Source organism: Planococcus citri, chromosome 1 (genome assembly GCF_950023065.1).
Source record: "Planococcus citri chromosome 1, ihPlaCitr1.1, whole genome shotgun sequence".
In the NCBI taxonomy this organism is placed as follows: Eukaryota; Metazoa; Arthropoda; class Insecta; order Hemiptera; family Pseudococcidae; genus Planococcus; species Planococcus citri.
The window spans coordinates 49,295,182-49,309,553 of record NC_088677.1 but is presented as its reverse complement, the minus strand read 5'-3'; the positions used below and the strand labels follow the sequence as shown (position 1 = coordinate 49,309,553).

Below are 14,372 nucleotides of genomic sequence, written 5' to 3'. Positions count from 1 at the left end.
TTTTAAAAATGAAAACGCGATTTCGAAAAAAAGCACAACGCAATTATGAAAAACAAGCACAACGTGATTTCGAAAAAAGGCACAACACAATTTTGAAAAAAACCCACACGATTTTGAAAATGCACTACACGATTTTGAAAAAAAGCACTACGCGAATTTGAAAAAAAGCACAACGCGATTTCAAAAAAAAAAGCACAATGGGATTTTAAAAAAAAGCACTATGTGATTTTGAAAAAAAAGCACAATGTGATTTCAAAAAAAAGCTCAACGTGATTTCGGAAAAAAAGCACAACGCGATTTCAATAAAAAAAGCACAACGCGATTTTTAAAACAAAAAACTCACTGCAATTTTGAAAAAAAAGCACAACACGATTATGAAAAAAAAACATGAAAAAAAACGCGATTTTGAAAAAAAAGCACAACACTATTTTGAAAAAAAAGCACAACGCGATTTCAATAAAAAAAAGCACCACGCAATTTCAAAAACAAAAGCACAATGCGATTTTGAAAAAAAGCACACCGAGATTTTGAAAAAAAACATGAAAAAAACGCGATTTTGAAAAAAAAGCACAATGCGATACTGAAAGTTCAAAAGCTCGAAAACACAATGCGATTAAAAAAGCACTACGCGAATACGAAAGCTCGAAAGCACTATGCAACATCGAATGCACAGCACATTACCGAAAGCTTGAAAGTATAACGCGACACGGATAGAACTTCTCTGGAGCACAGCCAAAGCGCAAATGACGGGTGGAATTTGACTACCAAGGGTAGCCACCTGCTTTCATTGTCTAGGTACTGAATGTGTGTAAATGAAACACCTGCAGGTGCAGGTGTTCTAAAAACTTTTCGAAGGGTAGCCACCTGCTTTCATCGTCTAAGTACTGAATGTGTGTAAATGAAACACCTGCAGGTGCAGGTGTTCTAAAAACCTTTCTCAAAATTGAACCATGGGAAAGATAACACTGTAGATAAGAATATTTTAGGACACCTGCGGTGTTACATTTTAAAAGGGATGTCGGCTTCGCTTTTGATAAATATAACACCACAGGGGTCGGCTTCTCTTTGATAAAAATTTGAAAATTGAATAATAGAAAAGATTTTAGAACCCCTGTGGTGTTACATAAATTTCAAAATTTATCTGACGTCGGCTTTGCTTTTGATAAATATAACACCACAGGGGGTCGGCTTCCCTTTGATAAAAATAATTTCAAAATTTATCTGACGTCGGTTTTGCTTTTGTCGGCTTCGCGCTTTTGATATGGCCCTTTTCCCCTTTTTATTCTTTTTTGGTACAAATTTTCGTAATTAATTGCAATTACTCAAGAAGCTAATTGAGTAATTGCAATTATAATTACGGCGTTGAATGCCTCATGATGGACCACATCTACGTACGAAAATTTCAAAAAAATCGGCCCATCCATCTAAGAGAACATTCGTTCCAAAGAATTTTTCCACTTTCAGAACGAAACCAATAGTGTGCTACGCACACTAAAAAAAACACTTTTTCTTGTTTTGGTTCAACGCCATTTTTACGTGCGTGTTGGCATGATTGTAATTCTCTAAAAATCTTTCATGTTTCAAATCATTTGGAAAATCCAATTTCAAAAGGTACCTACCTACTACTTATTAAATAAGAAACAGAAAATTTGATCGAATTCGAATTGAAATAATAGGTAAGCCAAAATTCAGTGTGTACCCCATTTTACATATCCAGAATCGATTGATAACGATTTCAAGGCGTTCTAGAGCCTCTAACAAATTTTTGGATTTACTAGGTTTGCAAAATTGTCTTTAAAAAGTCAAAAATCCTTAAAACCTTGGATAATACCTAATTGTGCCATTTTTATGGCAGTTTTGATCGATTATGGCTCCAATTTTCAAAAAAAGTTTTTTTCACTCCAAGGCTTAAAATTTCCTTTAGTGATTATTTTTGGAACAAACGAAAAATTTCTTGTTTTAGAGTATACCGTTTCTTGTAAAAAGCTTAAAGGGTTTCGTCTCATTTTAGAGCTTCCCAGATAATTAGCGGGTTGTCCTAAGCCATTCTATAGCCCATAACAGATTGTTCGATTTCCAGTAAGTATTGAAAAAAATGCCATTAAAAATGCTCTCGAATAATATGCAGCATTTGTGGTGGTTATTTAAATCATTTCAGAAATAAGGCTTCAAGAATTGTTTTTGCTGGGTGACTCAATTTTTATATTTTTTCAAAGGGCTTAAAAATTAAAATCTACTGGAAGTTCCAAAATATACCTAGCTCAAAAAGAAAACGAATTTATTGGGAAGGGGTCAAAAATACTGAAGACTCTACGGATGACTCAAAAACAACCACTGATGGATTCGAGAGGTCGAAAATAGAGTAAGTATAAACCATATTTCAATTTCATGCCACAATTTTATCCTATTTTGTTTTTTTCTTTATAGATAGAAAACGAGGCAGATTTGTTTTTTCAAAAATTTTCCAAATATTCAAAAATGAAACTCAAAACCTGAAATTTGAACTGTTGGCCTACTTTGGTGAGCTATTTTATATGTATTTTGTTTTCTGAGGAACTTTAGGCTTGAAAAAGTTCATAAAATGGACCATAAAAATTTCAATATCTTCATAACCAAAAGAAAAAATAGGGGTAAATTATCATTGACGATTAGGTGGGAGAAAAGGTTTGATTTCTCTTCTAATTCATCATCGATGAATGCAGGATTTAATTATTTTATAATTCTTATATGTATCTAGTTATATCATTAACTAGACGCATTTATTTCTCAAAACTATCATTTTTGTAAGTTTAAGTCCTCAATAATTAACATACTTACACGTACCTATATACCTCATCTGTCTGTCCGAGAATCATCTAAAACACTCAATAGTGTAGGTACCGCAGACTAAAAAGTAAAAAATTCCAAACCAGAAACCCCATTAAAAAAACATTCATTTAAAACGGAATTTATTCGTTCACAACTCGTAAGACCAAGATTAAGTTACATGATAATTCTGCTAAAGCAAATAAAAATGAACTTAAAAAGGTTAAAACACGAAGCTGCTCATTAAAAAAAATAAAAGTAAGTATTTTTCCACGTCATAATCGAGTTTCCAACACTTAGTTTAACTTTTTTTCTCCTCCAACTTTTCTCCAAATCTTCTTATCTGTAACAAACGCAAAATTCGCAGCAATAAAATAAACATTAACGACAACAATAGTAAAACATTTAGGCGCAGTTTTCCTATAAGGGAAAAATCTCACCTATCAACCACATTTATTTTGAGCCAAAATTCGCACATAAGAACATCCTCTATAGATTCTTTTTTCACCTATCTTCAAATGTCAGTGTACCATTCTAAACATCGTCTCCATCTGCACAATAACTATGGTATACCCTGTAACAAAATCAAAAAAATAATCTTGAAAAAAACTGTAGACCAGACGAAGTTATACGTTAACGCCAATTATATCATTATACACATAAACCAGGTACTAAAATTATTTACTTTGCATAAAAATAATTTACTTATCATTAATAAAGTCGTATTTAAACTTGGGGCACGACAGTGAGGGCAGAGTGAGTCCTCACCGACGATAAAAATAATAATAACACGAAGTTCGGGGAAAGAAAAAAATCAACGAGGAAAAAGTAGGTAGGTATAAGTAAGAGTATATGATACAAGAAAGGCAGGCAAAGGCAACGTTGTTGGTAAGAGGGAAGGCGGGGGTATGGGGGGCTACGCTGGTGGTAGCAATGGGGAATGAAATAAGATTAAAGCTTGCTCGTTAAATACTAAGAAAGACTTGGCATAACAAACGATATCGTTGGAATTTGTCTCCCTTTATTTACATACTGAAAATGGTCCTATTTCTGTAACTATATAGGCTGCGGAGGTATGTAAACATTTCCTCTTATAAACTAAGCCGTAGGTCTAATGCTGTCCGACATTGTTTACATAATATTATTTACATTGGTAGCTCACTATTCTTCTACACCTCTTCTTAAAACTACCAAAACATCCCTTTTCAGTTTACCCAGTGTCGGATTGAAATATCCACTGTCCCGAAGTATCTACTCTAAAAGCAACAAATAGCGCTGAAGCTTTATCCGGCGTACCACATTGTTATCAATTTTGTTTACACGAGCTTCCATATACAATTTTTTCGCTATTTTTACCACTAAACTTTCGTCCTCTGAATGTCAACTGCGTACAGTGTACATATCATCATTCGAACGTAGCTGAAACTGTATCGTGAATTAATTAAAATGGTAACGAATCGTCAGTCATTTTGGAAAAAAAAAAAAAAACGTGTCCAGCATCGACCATAGGTCTACCAGGTATACTGGTAAATTTTTAACGTTACATTATTCTGAAACCGGAACTACGTGGTTTTTTCTACCTGAGTTTTGAAGAAATATCTTTCGACAAACCGGGAAGTAGTCTGGACAATAAACAGTTGACCGTTTTAAAAATGGTGGACATCAAACCCTTCCATTTGAATGGGAAAAAAGGTCACTTCCGGGGTACGAATCCTAGCAAAGTACACCTTTAACTGACATGGCTGGCTTTAGGCTTAACCAATTTGGTCATACTTAGGGAAGAGAGATAGGCCCACAGCATAGGACGGGTGGAGATGAAAAAAAACCTAGTGAATCGATAAAGAGCAACGAGAGAAACCGAGAGAGCAGAGTGAACACTGTTATGGTTGTATAGCCACTCGAGAAGTTACCATCGACGAACCAACGGACAAGGGTTGAAATTTAATTGGAAATTGTACTTGGGCGAGATTTCAAAATGTGTACTTAATAGATAAGATCTGTTTTTAGTGTATTTTAAAGCGAATGAAACGCGGGCGAGATGGTTGACGTGTCCTTTTCGAGTATTTTAGCTTTTATGTGGGATGAGAGAATTTCCACAACGAGTGTGCAGATTTACGTGGTAATTGGTTGATTGAATTGGTGTGATTTCAAGTACTACAGCGTCAAGTTTCACTTTTATACAAGCGGCCCGCAAGTTTTTCTTTTTTCAACTTTATCATCGAGGGAGGATGGAGGAAAAATTAGGTAGTGCTCGCGGCCGTGTATTTCGCTCATCGATGAATAGATATAGATACGATGGGGTTGTGAAGAGGTATATTTTTTTATTTTCTTCTGATTCATCATTGATGGGGATCTGGAAGCAAACCAGTCCACATACTACATACCATACCTACCTATGTAACCAGCATGAAATTTTTGTACGATTTGATGATGAAGTCGAGGTTGTGTTTCTCAATAAGTAAGACCAATCAAAATTCAATCATTTTGAGATTTTCTTTGCAAAAAATTGAAAGAGAGTATTCCAGATTTCTTCTTACAAAAGAAAGATATCACAACTGCCACAGACAATTTTGAACTGGGCAAAGCTCGATCAAGAAGCATGCAAAAATATATCACCAGCCAAATTTTTAGCGAAAAGATCAAAATGCTTCAAAATTGGCATAGAAAGTTGAAATTCGTTAGAATAATTATAACCTATATTTTTGCCCCGCCAAATCGATTAGCGATAGTTTCGAACTGTTTTGAGCAGTTCTGGAGCCTTCAGCATATCTTTGAAACTTATAATTTCAACAAAATTTCTCTAAATAAAGTTGGGAAGCCGAAATTCATTTTGCACCTTGATTTCAACATGCTGAGTTAGCTCTATAGGTGGTTTCAAGTCGTTTTGAAGCCCAGCGACTTTTTGGAAATGCTTCATCTCGCGAATCGATTTGTGGTAGTTTAGTTCTACCTCTTTTAAACCCTTTAACAGATTTTAAAATTTTCCAGTTTTTGGAAAAGTTTTAAAAAAGGACTGAAATTAAATTGAGCATTTTTACAGCAGAGAAAAATCCAAAAGTCTTCCGGAAGCTGTAAAAGGACTCAACCCCTCATCAATTGATTTGAAGAGCTTAAAAATAAGATCTACCGACTACATCAAATATCAGTGTTCTATCGAGGGCCTATCAAATTTCGAGTTTTCCTTCGAAATTACATAGCCATTTGAAACACTCGGCTCTGAGAGAGAGCGGAAAGTCAAAAGTTGAGAAAATAAATGAAAAATTTTGGAAATGTCTCCGAAAAAAGTAAAGTAATCTGCATCCGAAATGATAAAATTCTTCACTGTTGAATAGAAAATTGATGCGGAAATTGAAAGACGGGGAGAGGTACAGAACCAACAAAAAAGTCTCAAAACATCTGCTAGATGTTTCATATATTTTACAATGCTAGAAAACGAATGAAAAAACAATTTAAAATATAATTTGACCATGACCCAATCGCCGTCATCATCTTCAAACAATTTGAAAAAAATATCAAAAATATTATGACTTGAGAATTGAGATCAACATTTTGAACAAAAAATCTTGCTTGCAACTGTTTTAGGATCGGAGTAATTCCAGTTCGAAATTTTCTTTCGGACTTTTTCGCCGGATTACAGTGGAAATAATTTTTTGGGGAACATGGTTATGAATAGGATTTTTTGGGATAGAAATACAATTTTCGAACAGGTGGTGAGGGAAGATGGGAGGGCGAAATTTTGTCAACTCTAAAATTTTTTAGTCTCTCGAAGACACCCTGCAAACAACATTTTTGATATTAGATATTCCTAATAAATTGAAATAAATCATGAGGGTTGGAATATGGACTTTTGAGGTCGCTTGAATCCGTTTTCATTGTTGAATTTTACTCTTGACTCTGAGCCTTCTTATGGCTCAAATTATGTGTAGAAACATAGGTAAACTAAGTATTTTGTATTTTGTATTTTTTTAGAAGCCGTTGTACTTGTATAATTTGTTGTCGTACTTTAATGACATTTTAACATTGATCATATTTTCTTCTTCTTCTTAAAAAAAATAATGTATTTATTATGTGTACAAAAAAAAGACAAAAACAATTGTTTTTTAAAACATAGCTTACCTACTTGAATATTATTAACACACCATTGTAAAACTCATATCAACCGTCCATGTTTTTCCAATTTTCACCGTAGAAGTCTTAAGTTCCCTTTCTTATCTCAAAATTTCTCTCAAAATTGGTAGGACAGTATCGGGGAAAAAAAGTTTGCACAAAAAAAGTGAAAAAAAATCATCGCGATGTTTTAGAATTTCTCTATGATTCACTTCCATAGATTAGTGAATAAACAAGATCTACTCGTACTTATACCTAAATGCCGATTTACAATTACAATAATCCAAGAAAGAAATAAAAGAATCACCACACTACCAAAATGAGTCGCCATTATAACCAAGTAAGATGGTGTCGTACATCACATTACACACAATAAGTATCTTGGCGAACTGTGCGAACTGCTCGACGCCATTACGCGGAACCCACTACACCAAAGGCACCATCAATTGCCAGTTTGTTAATTTGTATGCAATCCTGATGTGTAAATTTCTTCAACTTTCACGTTCACTGTACAGCACAGTGTGGCAAAACGATGCCAGACCCGAGGGAAAATAAGTTTTCTTTTACGCTTTAAGTGTGAGGAGGCGCAGGCGGCGATATAGGAGCGAAGAAATGCATTGGGAATACGAGTTTTATTCAAGTAATTAAAACTTTTTGTCGATACGGTGCTGGAATTTCACTACAGAGACCACAAAATGAGTAGGCCGACAGAGAGGACAGAATATATCACGCTGAAAGCGAAATGGAAACCAACTCTCAGGTCTCAGACAGGTACTTACTCGAATATAAGAAAATTTGGTAGCTAGGCAAGACAAGATGACCACACACACGCGCGCGCGAACCAACTACCAAGTCGCGAAAAATCATCGTACAAATGAAAAACGAGCTGCTTTTTATCAACAGGATGATAATTTATATAAACACGAGTACCTATATGGTATACCTATATGATAAAAGAGATGGATACATATATAGGTAGAAAGGCACGCGCCTTCTTCGTGTTTTGGTTTAACTCGTAGGTAATTCGACGCTCATACTGGACTAGTTCACGGGGACCAGTCGAACTGGTATATTTTAATTTTTACTCTAAACAAGCCGCAATAATGTCACAACTACAATTTCATTACAGAGGTACCTTTAACGGTTCGTTTTAATTTAAAATATACCATCAAGGTCTAAGGTTGGTTTTTGTAAATTAAACGCCGTCGACCATTTGTACGCGATTAGCAAAAAGGCCACACCGACCGGCCACGCGGTGATGTCCGCTTGTATTAATTTTCATAACTCGTTGCCAGGTGTTAGCACATAGCCGGACCTACTATACGTAGACGTACAAACGTAGGTAGCTCGTATTCGTATATACCATCTAACATTGGAAAATATACCGGTCCGGCCAGGGCCAGGTCGACCCTTTGCTCGCAAATTTTTCCCTAATTACGGGGTAATAAAGGGCGGATGCGCGTGTTGTGCTTTTGCAAGCGGCGAAAGCTAAAGCTCTACGCTTCGTGTGCAGCAGCGACGCTCTCCGAAGCTATAACTTCGCCTTTGCCCCGATAGCCCCCCTCCCCTTCCCAGAACTACAGTAACGCAGAACAGTAATACGTAGTACGTAGTAGCTTTTCAAAAACAATCTTAACTCTAACTTTTAAAAGATGATTTATTTACGCAAAGTTCCTTTCTTCTGTCCTCATGAGGCTACATTAAGCATTGTGTTAATTCTTGTATACGATACTCCGGATTGTTGCCGTGCTTTTCCGTACGTGTAACCGAATGATAACCGGAGAACCAGTACACCGAATGCGAAAGTGGTTCTCGTTTATATGGTTTTCATGTTGTTTCGCAAACACTATTTCTCTATCTCTCTCACCGGGAAAAGAAAAGAAAAAACGACTTTAAAATTACACAATAACACGTTAGAATCTTGTATAATGTTGCCCCGAGAAGACATTGTTTACAACCGAGTACGAGTCGCGGATTTTTCAAAATGCATTGCGGAGCTGTCAGCCTTTTTCGAGAGAAATTTCGGCGAAATTACTCGGCAAGGTTTGAAAACAGCCAGCGTCGAATAGGTATCTCTGCTTTGGTTCAAGAAAAACTTCCAAGTTGACTTTCAGATGTGGGGAAAATTAATGCAATTACAGCAGCTACAGTTAATTTGGTAGTTCACGAGTCACTTATTTTTTTGAAATTTGAGCCCGCAAGTAAACGGATGATCAACTTTAAAAATTGGAAACCACGTTTTTTTTGTTCCATTTTCATTTTCCGGACAAATTCCAAAAATCGTAAACATTATAGGATTCGCCCAGTAGGTATATACAATTTAAAAATGTTGGTTTCATTGTTTTTCACGCGAATCTACTATATGTATATTATTCTACTCAATACCGAAGAGAAAGGGGTAAAGCTGGTAGAGGGGGTAATTTATTACGAACACTGATTTCGTGGAGAACCTGAAAAAAAGTTTGGAATAAAATAATACATTTTACTGATTTTACAAAATTCATTGAAAATTTTCCATTTTTACGTTCTCTTTTCTCAATAAAAAATTGATCAAATATGTCGGTAATAATTTATCCATTACCCCCCCCTCTTTACCCCGCCCAATCCTATTTAAAGGAAATAAAATGTCATTTCTTATGGGCCAATTTTGGGTCTCGATGGCTGTGATTCCATCTATTGCAGCTTATAAATTTTTCGAGTCATTGAAATCGTATGAAGAATACAAATTTGATCTCTCGTAGGTACATTGTTAAATGAAAAATAAAAATGAGAAATTACGAGTATTCCAGCAAGAAAATCGCGTATATAGGTACGCGAAATAATATGAAGAGTGATATTCCAAAACTCGCTTTGTCCATTTTTATCAAAGTTGGGTTTTCAGCAGTACCTGGTAGATGAAGTATTAACTCACATTCCTACATCATCAACCTATCAAAATGAGGTGTTAAACTCACCTAAATAGCCAATTCACTAAAAATTAAAAAAAAAATGATGTTCCAAAACGCGCTTTGTCCATTTTTATTGAAATTTTTTTCAGCAGTATTTAGTGGATGAAGTGTATACCTACACTCCTACATCATAAATCCACCCAAATAAAGTGCTAAACTCGCCTAAAAAGCCAATTTACCCGTTTAAAGGAAAACTGTTTTTCCTCTTTCCTGAAAAGTTATGAAAATGGACAAAGTGAGTTTTGGAATATCACTCTTCATATCTACCTATGGGTAGGAAAAATCCACAATCAACTCTGAAAAAGATTCCCATCTGGTCATTATTTCTATATGTGTTTTAAAATCTGGTTCAGATGTTCTTTTTTTCAAATTTCGATGTCTGCGGGTTAAATTTTTCAGAACTGCGATTAATTTCATTAAAATATTCCATAAGGAGTCAAGAATTAGGCTCAAATTTCTGCTCAATTACATTTTCAGATATTTTGAAGAAATTTCGGAATCTGACAGAAGATTAAAATCACGGAATAGAATCCCGCAAAACAGCTAGGAAAATGAAAATCTTAAAAATGAAATCGAGTGCTTCTAAGAAAATACATTATGAAGTGCTACGATCACGTTTTAAGGGAGGAAAATCTGTTAGTAAAAATGCCGAATAAATCATGATTTTTCTTTGAAATATTTTAATATTTTCTCCTGCCTGCCTTCCTCATCCCCAAATAATCTTGAGAAATGAAAGTACATATTATTTGAATCAGAAATGTACCCACTATTTTCCAAAAATGTATTTTTTCAGAAAAAATTGAACTCCGAAAATTTTATAAGGGTAAGGGCACCAATTATGGACCAGTCCGCAATATGGACCAGCGCCCGTTCTCGTTGGTAATTAGCGCAATCTGTCAGGAAAAAATGTATTCTGATATATTTTTCATCAAAAAAACGCGTGAGACAAAAATTACAACTGTAAAGTCAAAACTCGCTGAGAAATTTACAAAAAACTGTTTTGAGACACTGAAAAAAATTTTTAGTGTGTTTTTCAACTTTTATTAAAATAGGTATATATGTGGTGTAATTTTCTAAATGTCATTGATGTTTATAATATCAAAAAAGGATGTAGTTTCTGCTGGAGTGATCAGTTTTTGCTAAAAATGAGGGTATGTACAGAAATTTTTGGTGCAAAGTTTTTTTTTATGGGGTGCGCTAATATGGACCACCTGTGATATTGAATTTCTTACTCATTTTTTACAGCCGCTGAAAAGGGGAATGCTTGAAATACTTTTTTTTGTTCATTTCTACTAATAAATATGATGTTTTGAAACGTAAAAATATGTTTATTTTGAAATTATTCTGTAGGTGGTCCATATTAGGCGTCCAAAATTTTGAACTGTCATTTTGACACTCGTCATTCAACAATTTGAAAAAAATATTCAAAATTAACCTGAACTGCTTAGAATAAGTTTTTTTGTTCATTTCTACAAATAAATATGACCTTTTGAAAAATGTGAAAGTATGTTTATTTTGAAATTTTATAGGTGGTCCATATTAGGCGTCCAAAATTTCGAACTGTCATTTTGACACTCATCACTCAACAATAAAAAAAACATACTTAAAGTTGACCTTCACCCCTGAAGTTTTGTACAGTGTTAGTGGAAGGATGGAACTTCATTTTAAGCCTTTGTGGAGGTTTCTACCTCCTATAGTTTTCAAGTGGCAATCCTCCAAAAAAAAGTGGTCCATATTTGGTGCCTCTACCCTTAGTAATAAAATATGTAGGTAATACTTGCACTTCATATGTATTTTATCCCACTTTTACAAAAACTTAATGAAAAAATAACGTTGAATGCCCGGGCAAAGTGAGGGTGAAATTTTGAAAAATGGAATTTTTAGTCATCCAGTATCTGCTTGATTGGAATTTTTAAGATTTTTGATTTTTTTAAAAATCTATAGGTATTCTAATTTGGAGGCTACAAAAAAAAATTCCAACAAGTAGGTATACTTTTATACTTTCAGCAAAATGAATGAAGTGAACAAAATATTGTGAACATTTTTCTTAAAACGTGGCATTTGCTCTACTTAAGAGGTATTTTTTTTACAAGTTTTCAAGGGAAGCTCTAGCCTAAACAATGAGCAAAAAATAACACATCTGTGGATTTGAGTTCCTAAACATTGGGTGAAAATTTTTCTATTTCATCCCTGCACAAAATATTATGAGAGCCTTTTTTGTATGTGTTGAAAAAATGAACCCTGTTACTCAAAAACTATTGTATATACATATATGTCCATACCCTGAATAGAAAATGAGGTCCTTTAAAAGAAGTCTTCAAAAGGAATGCGATCATTAGATGAATGTACGTGTTAGGGTCTTCATTTGGGGTCATTACACCTTCATGTCAAATTAAGATAATACCATGTAAGTAGGTACTTAATATGACATTTTTTAATGTAATAATGAAAAGTCTTCGTAATTGTGAAAAAGTAAAAATTTATGATTAATTGAGACAGAAAAAACATGATATGGAGATTTTTGTTGAAATATACGTATAAGCACCCAATTTTATGGCATAGAGATTTGTTTGTTCCTACAAAAAAGTTACAAATTTTTTAAAACTAAGACGCAAAAAAGACTTCAACTAACTGGACGAGTAAGCAGGCATTATGTGGACTAAAGTACGTTGGTAGTATAGAAATGTAGGCCTAGATACCTAGGCGCTTCTCATTGGAATCAGGCCTTTTAAATCTCGACTAGAAATATCATTTCATCGTTCGAATTGTTTTTGCTTTTAAATTAAAACGAAAGGATTTCGCAATTCGCCATCGAAACCCAAAGCTGCAGGTACACTAAAATTAGAATCTCGTCGGTATTCGTATCCTACTACACGTATAGTCTCAGCCGAGATAATGAGAGAGAAAGAGTAAGATAGAGTATAAAAATCGTAGCCAGCACTTGCCACTTGGCTTTGTGTGTGTGATACGACCTGGTAGGCGAAGGTAAAACAGAGCAGGAAAACGAACTACAACGAGAAGGATATGGCAAGAGTAAGAGAGAGAAAGAGTACGTACAGAGTAAAGAGCTGAAGCTAAAATACCTATACAAACTGAAATGGTAAAATGTTCGAGGATATTTCCAGGGGACGGCGTTTAATTCTTGATAAAACAACAACAACAATGAAAATGGACGCCATTTCGCCGTGCTTTTCTTATTACTGCTTGGTCTCTCATTCCTGTATCACCCTCTCTTTGTCCGCGACTGTAATTCAACTCCGGTCTGCGTCTCCGCGTCCGCGTTGTAGTGGGCAGCCTACTTTCATTATATAACCCTTTTGTTATACTGTACACTATACCTAACGTATACGTGCGTCGCGCGAGGACGACGGTGTTGATTTTCATCTTTTAAGAACACAAGGGAGAAATGCAATTTTACCTTTACGACGTAGAAAATGTTTGGAATTTTAGTTATTCGCCCGTTTGTACGTACTAAGATATCATTTATAAAAGGGAGACCAAAATTATACCAATTATTTTAAATGTTGTATGTGTACGTTTAAAATTCCCATTCGCGTCGTTAATTTTTTACGACCACTAGATAAAGCCGCCACACGTGGACCTTGCGTCTTGTACAATGCTTATGATACCTGTATCATGGTAAGTACGTGTACGCTGTAGACGATTGCCATCTTAATACCATCAAATGTGCATCACTCTACAGTCTACACTATACATGCAGAGAAGCACAGGTATATCTATCCTACACTACACATCTATGTAGATGTACTAGGTAAGTAGGTACCACGTGTATTGGTGATATAATCTAAGGCTAAGCTATACCCTTTTAACTTGAAAGCTGAAACTATTATTCCAAGAACGGTACCTCGGTACTTTGAAAAAAAAAAAAAAAATCCACGAGAAAAATTCATCTATTCATGCAAAGGTCAAAAAAAATTTCTACAAGTGGTAGGTACCTACTACCTACTTTGTTGGGAAATGAAAAACAAGGAAATTCAAAATAAAAATGTGCTTACGTATACGTACGTACCTACCGGATTTTTTTTTAAATACTCGTAGCAGAGCATTTTTTACCTACCTGTACAACACGAATTATGGGCTAAGGAATATATTTGTAGCAGCGTAGACTGCGTTAACTCTCAACAGAGCTCCGCCCTTTTGCAAAAGTTAATTATGGACATTTTACCAGAATAAGGTTTTCTTTAGAATTGACCACTGTAACGTTAAAGCCTAAAGGTCACGCGCGCCTTTAATAAAACCCGCATAGCCTTTTGCGGATCGTTTGGTTTCATTTTTTCATTATTTTAAAACTTGGAGATGTTTTTAATGCGCGGACAAATTAATAAGGCATGTTTTTTGGAAAAATATATAGAAACACTTCTAACAAGCCAAGCTTTTATTGCAAAAAATTGTCGAAAGTAGTACCAAATACTCGCCAAGAGTCCTCCTTCCGACCCCTTGCTAATTTTCTAATGGGAGGCCTCTCGACCAGTTTTTCAGTCTATTCTCCTT

The 14,372-nt window shown here is 34.9% G+C and overlaps 1 long non-coding RNA gene across 1 annotated transcript in view; it reads right to left on the bottom strand.

The window, feature by feature from the left end:
• Window positions 1-2,937: 2,937 nt before the first annotated feature.
• Window positions 2,938-14,372, bottom strand: part of LOC135842264 (uncharacterized) — an 84,053-nt gene continuing 72,618 nt past the window's right edge. The window contains exons 4-5 of the long non-coding RNA XR_010558100.1: window positions 3,246-3,379; window positions 2,938-3,148 (exon numbers count right to left, since the gene is read on the bottom strand). This is a non-coding gene — a long non-coding RNA (uncharacterized LOC135842264). The remainder of the gene's footprint in view (window positions 3,149-3,245; window positions 3,380-14,372) is intronic.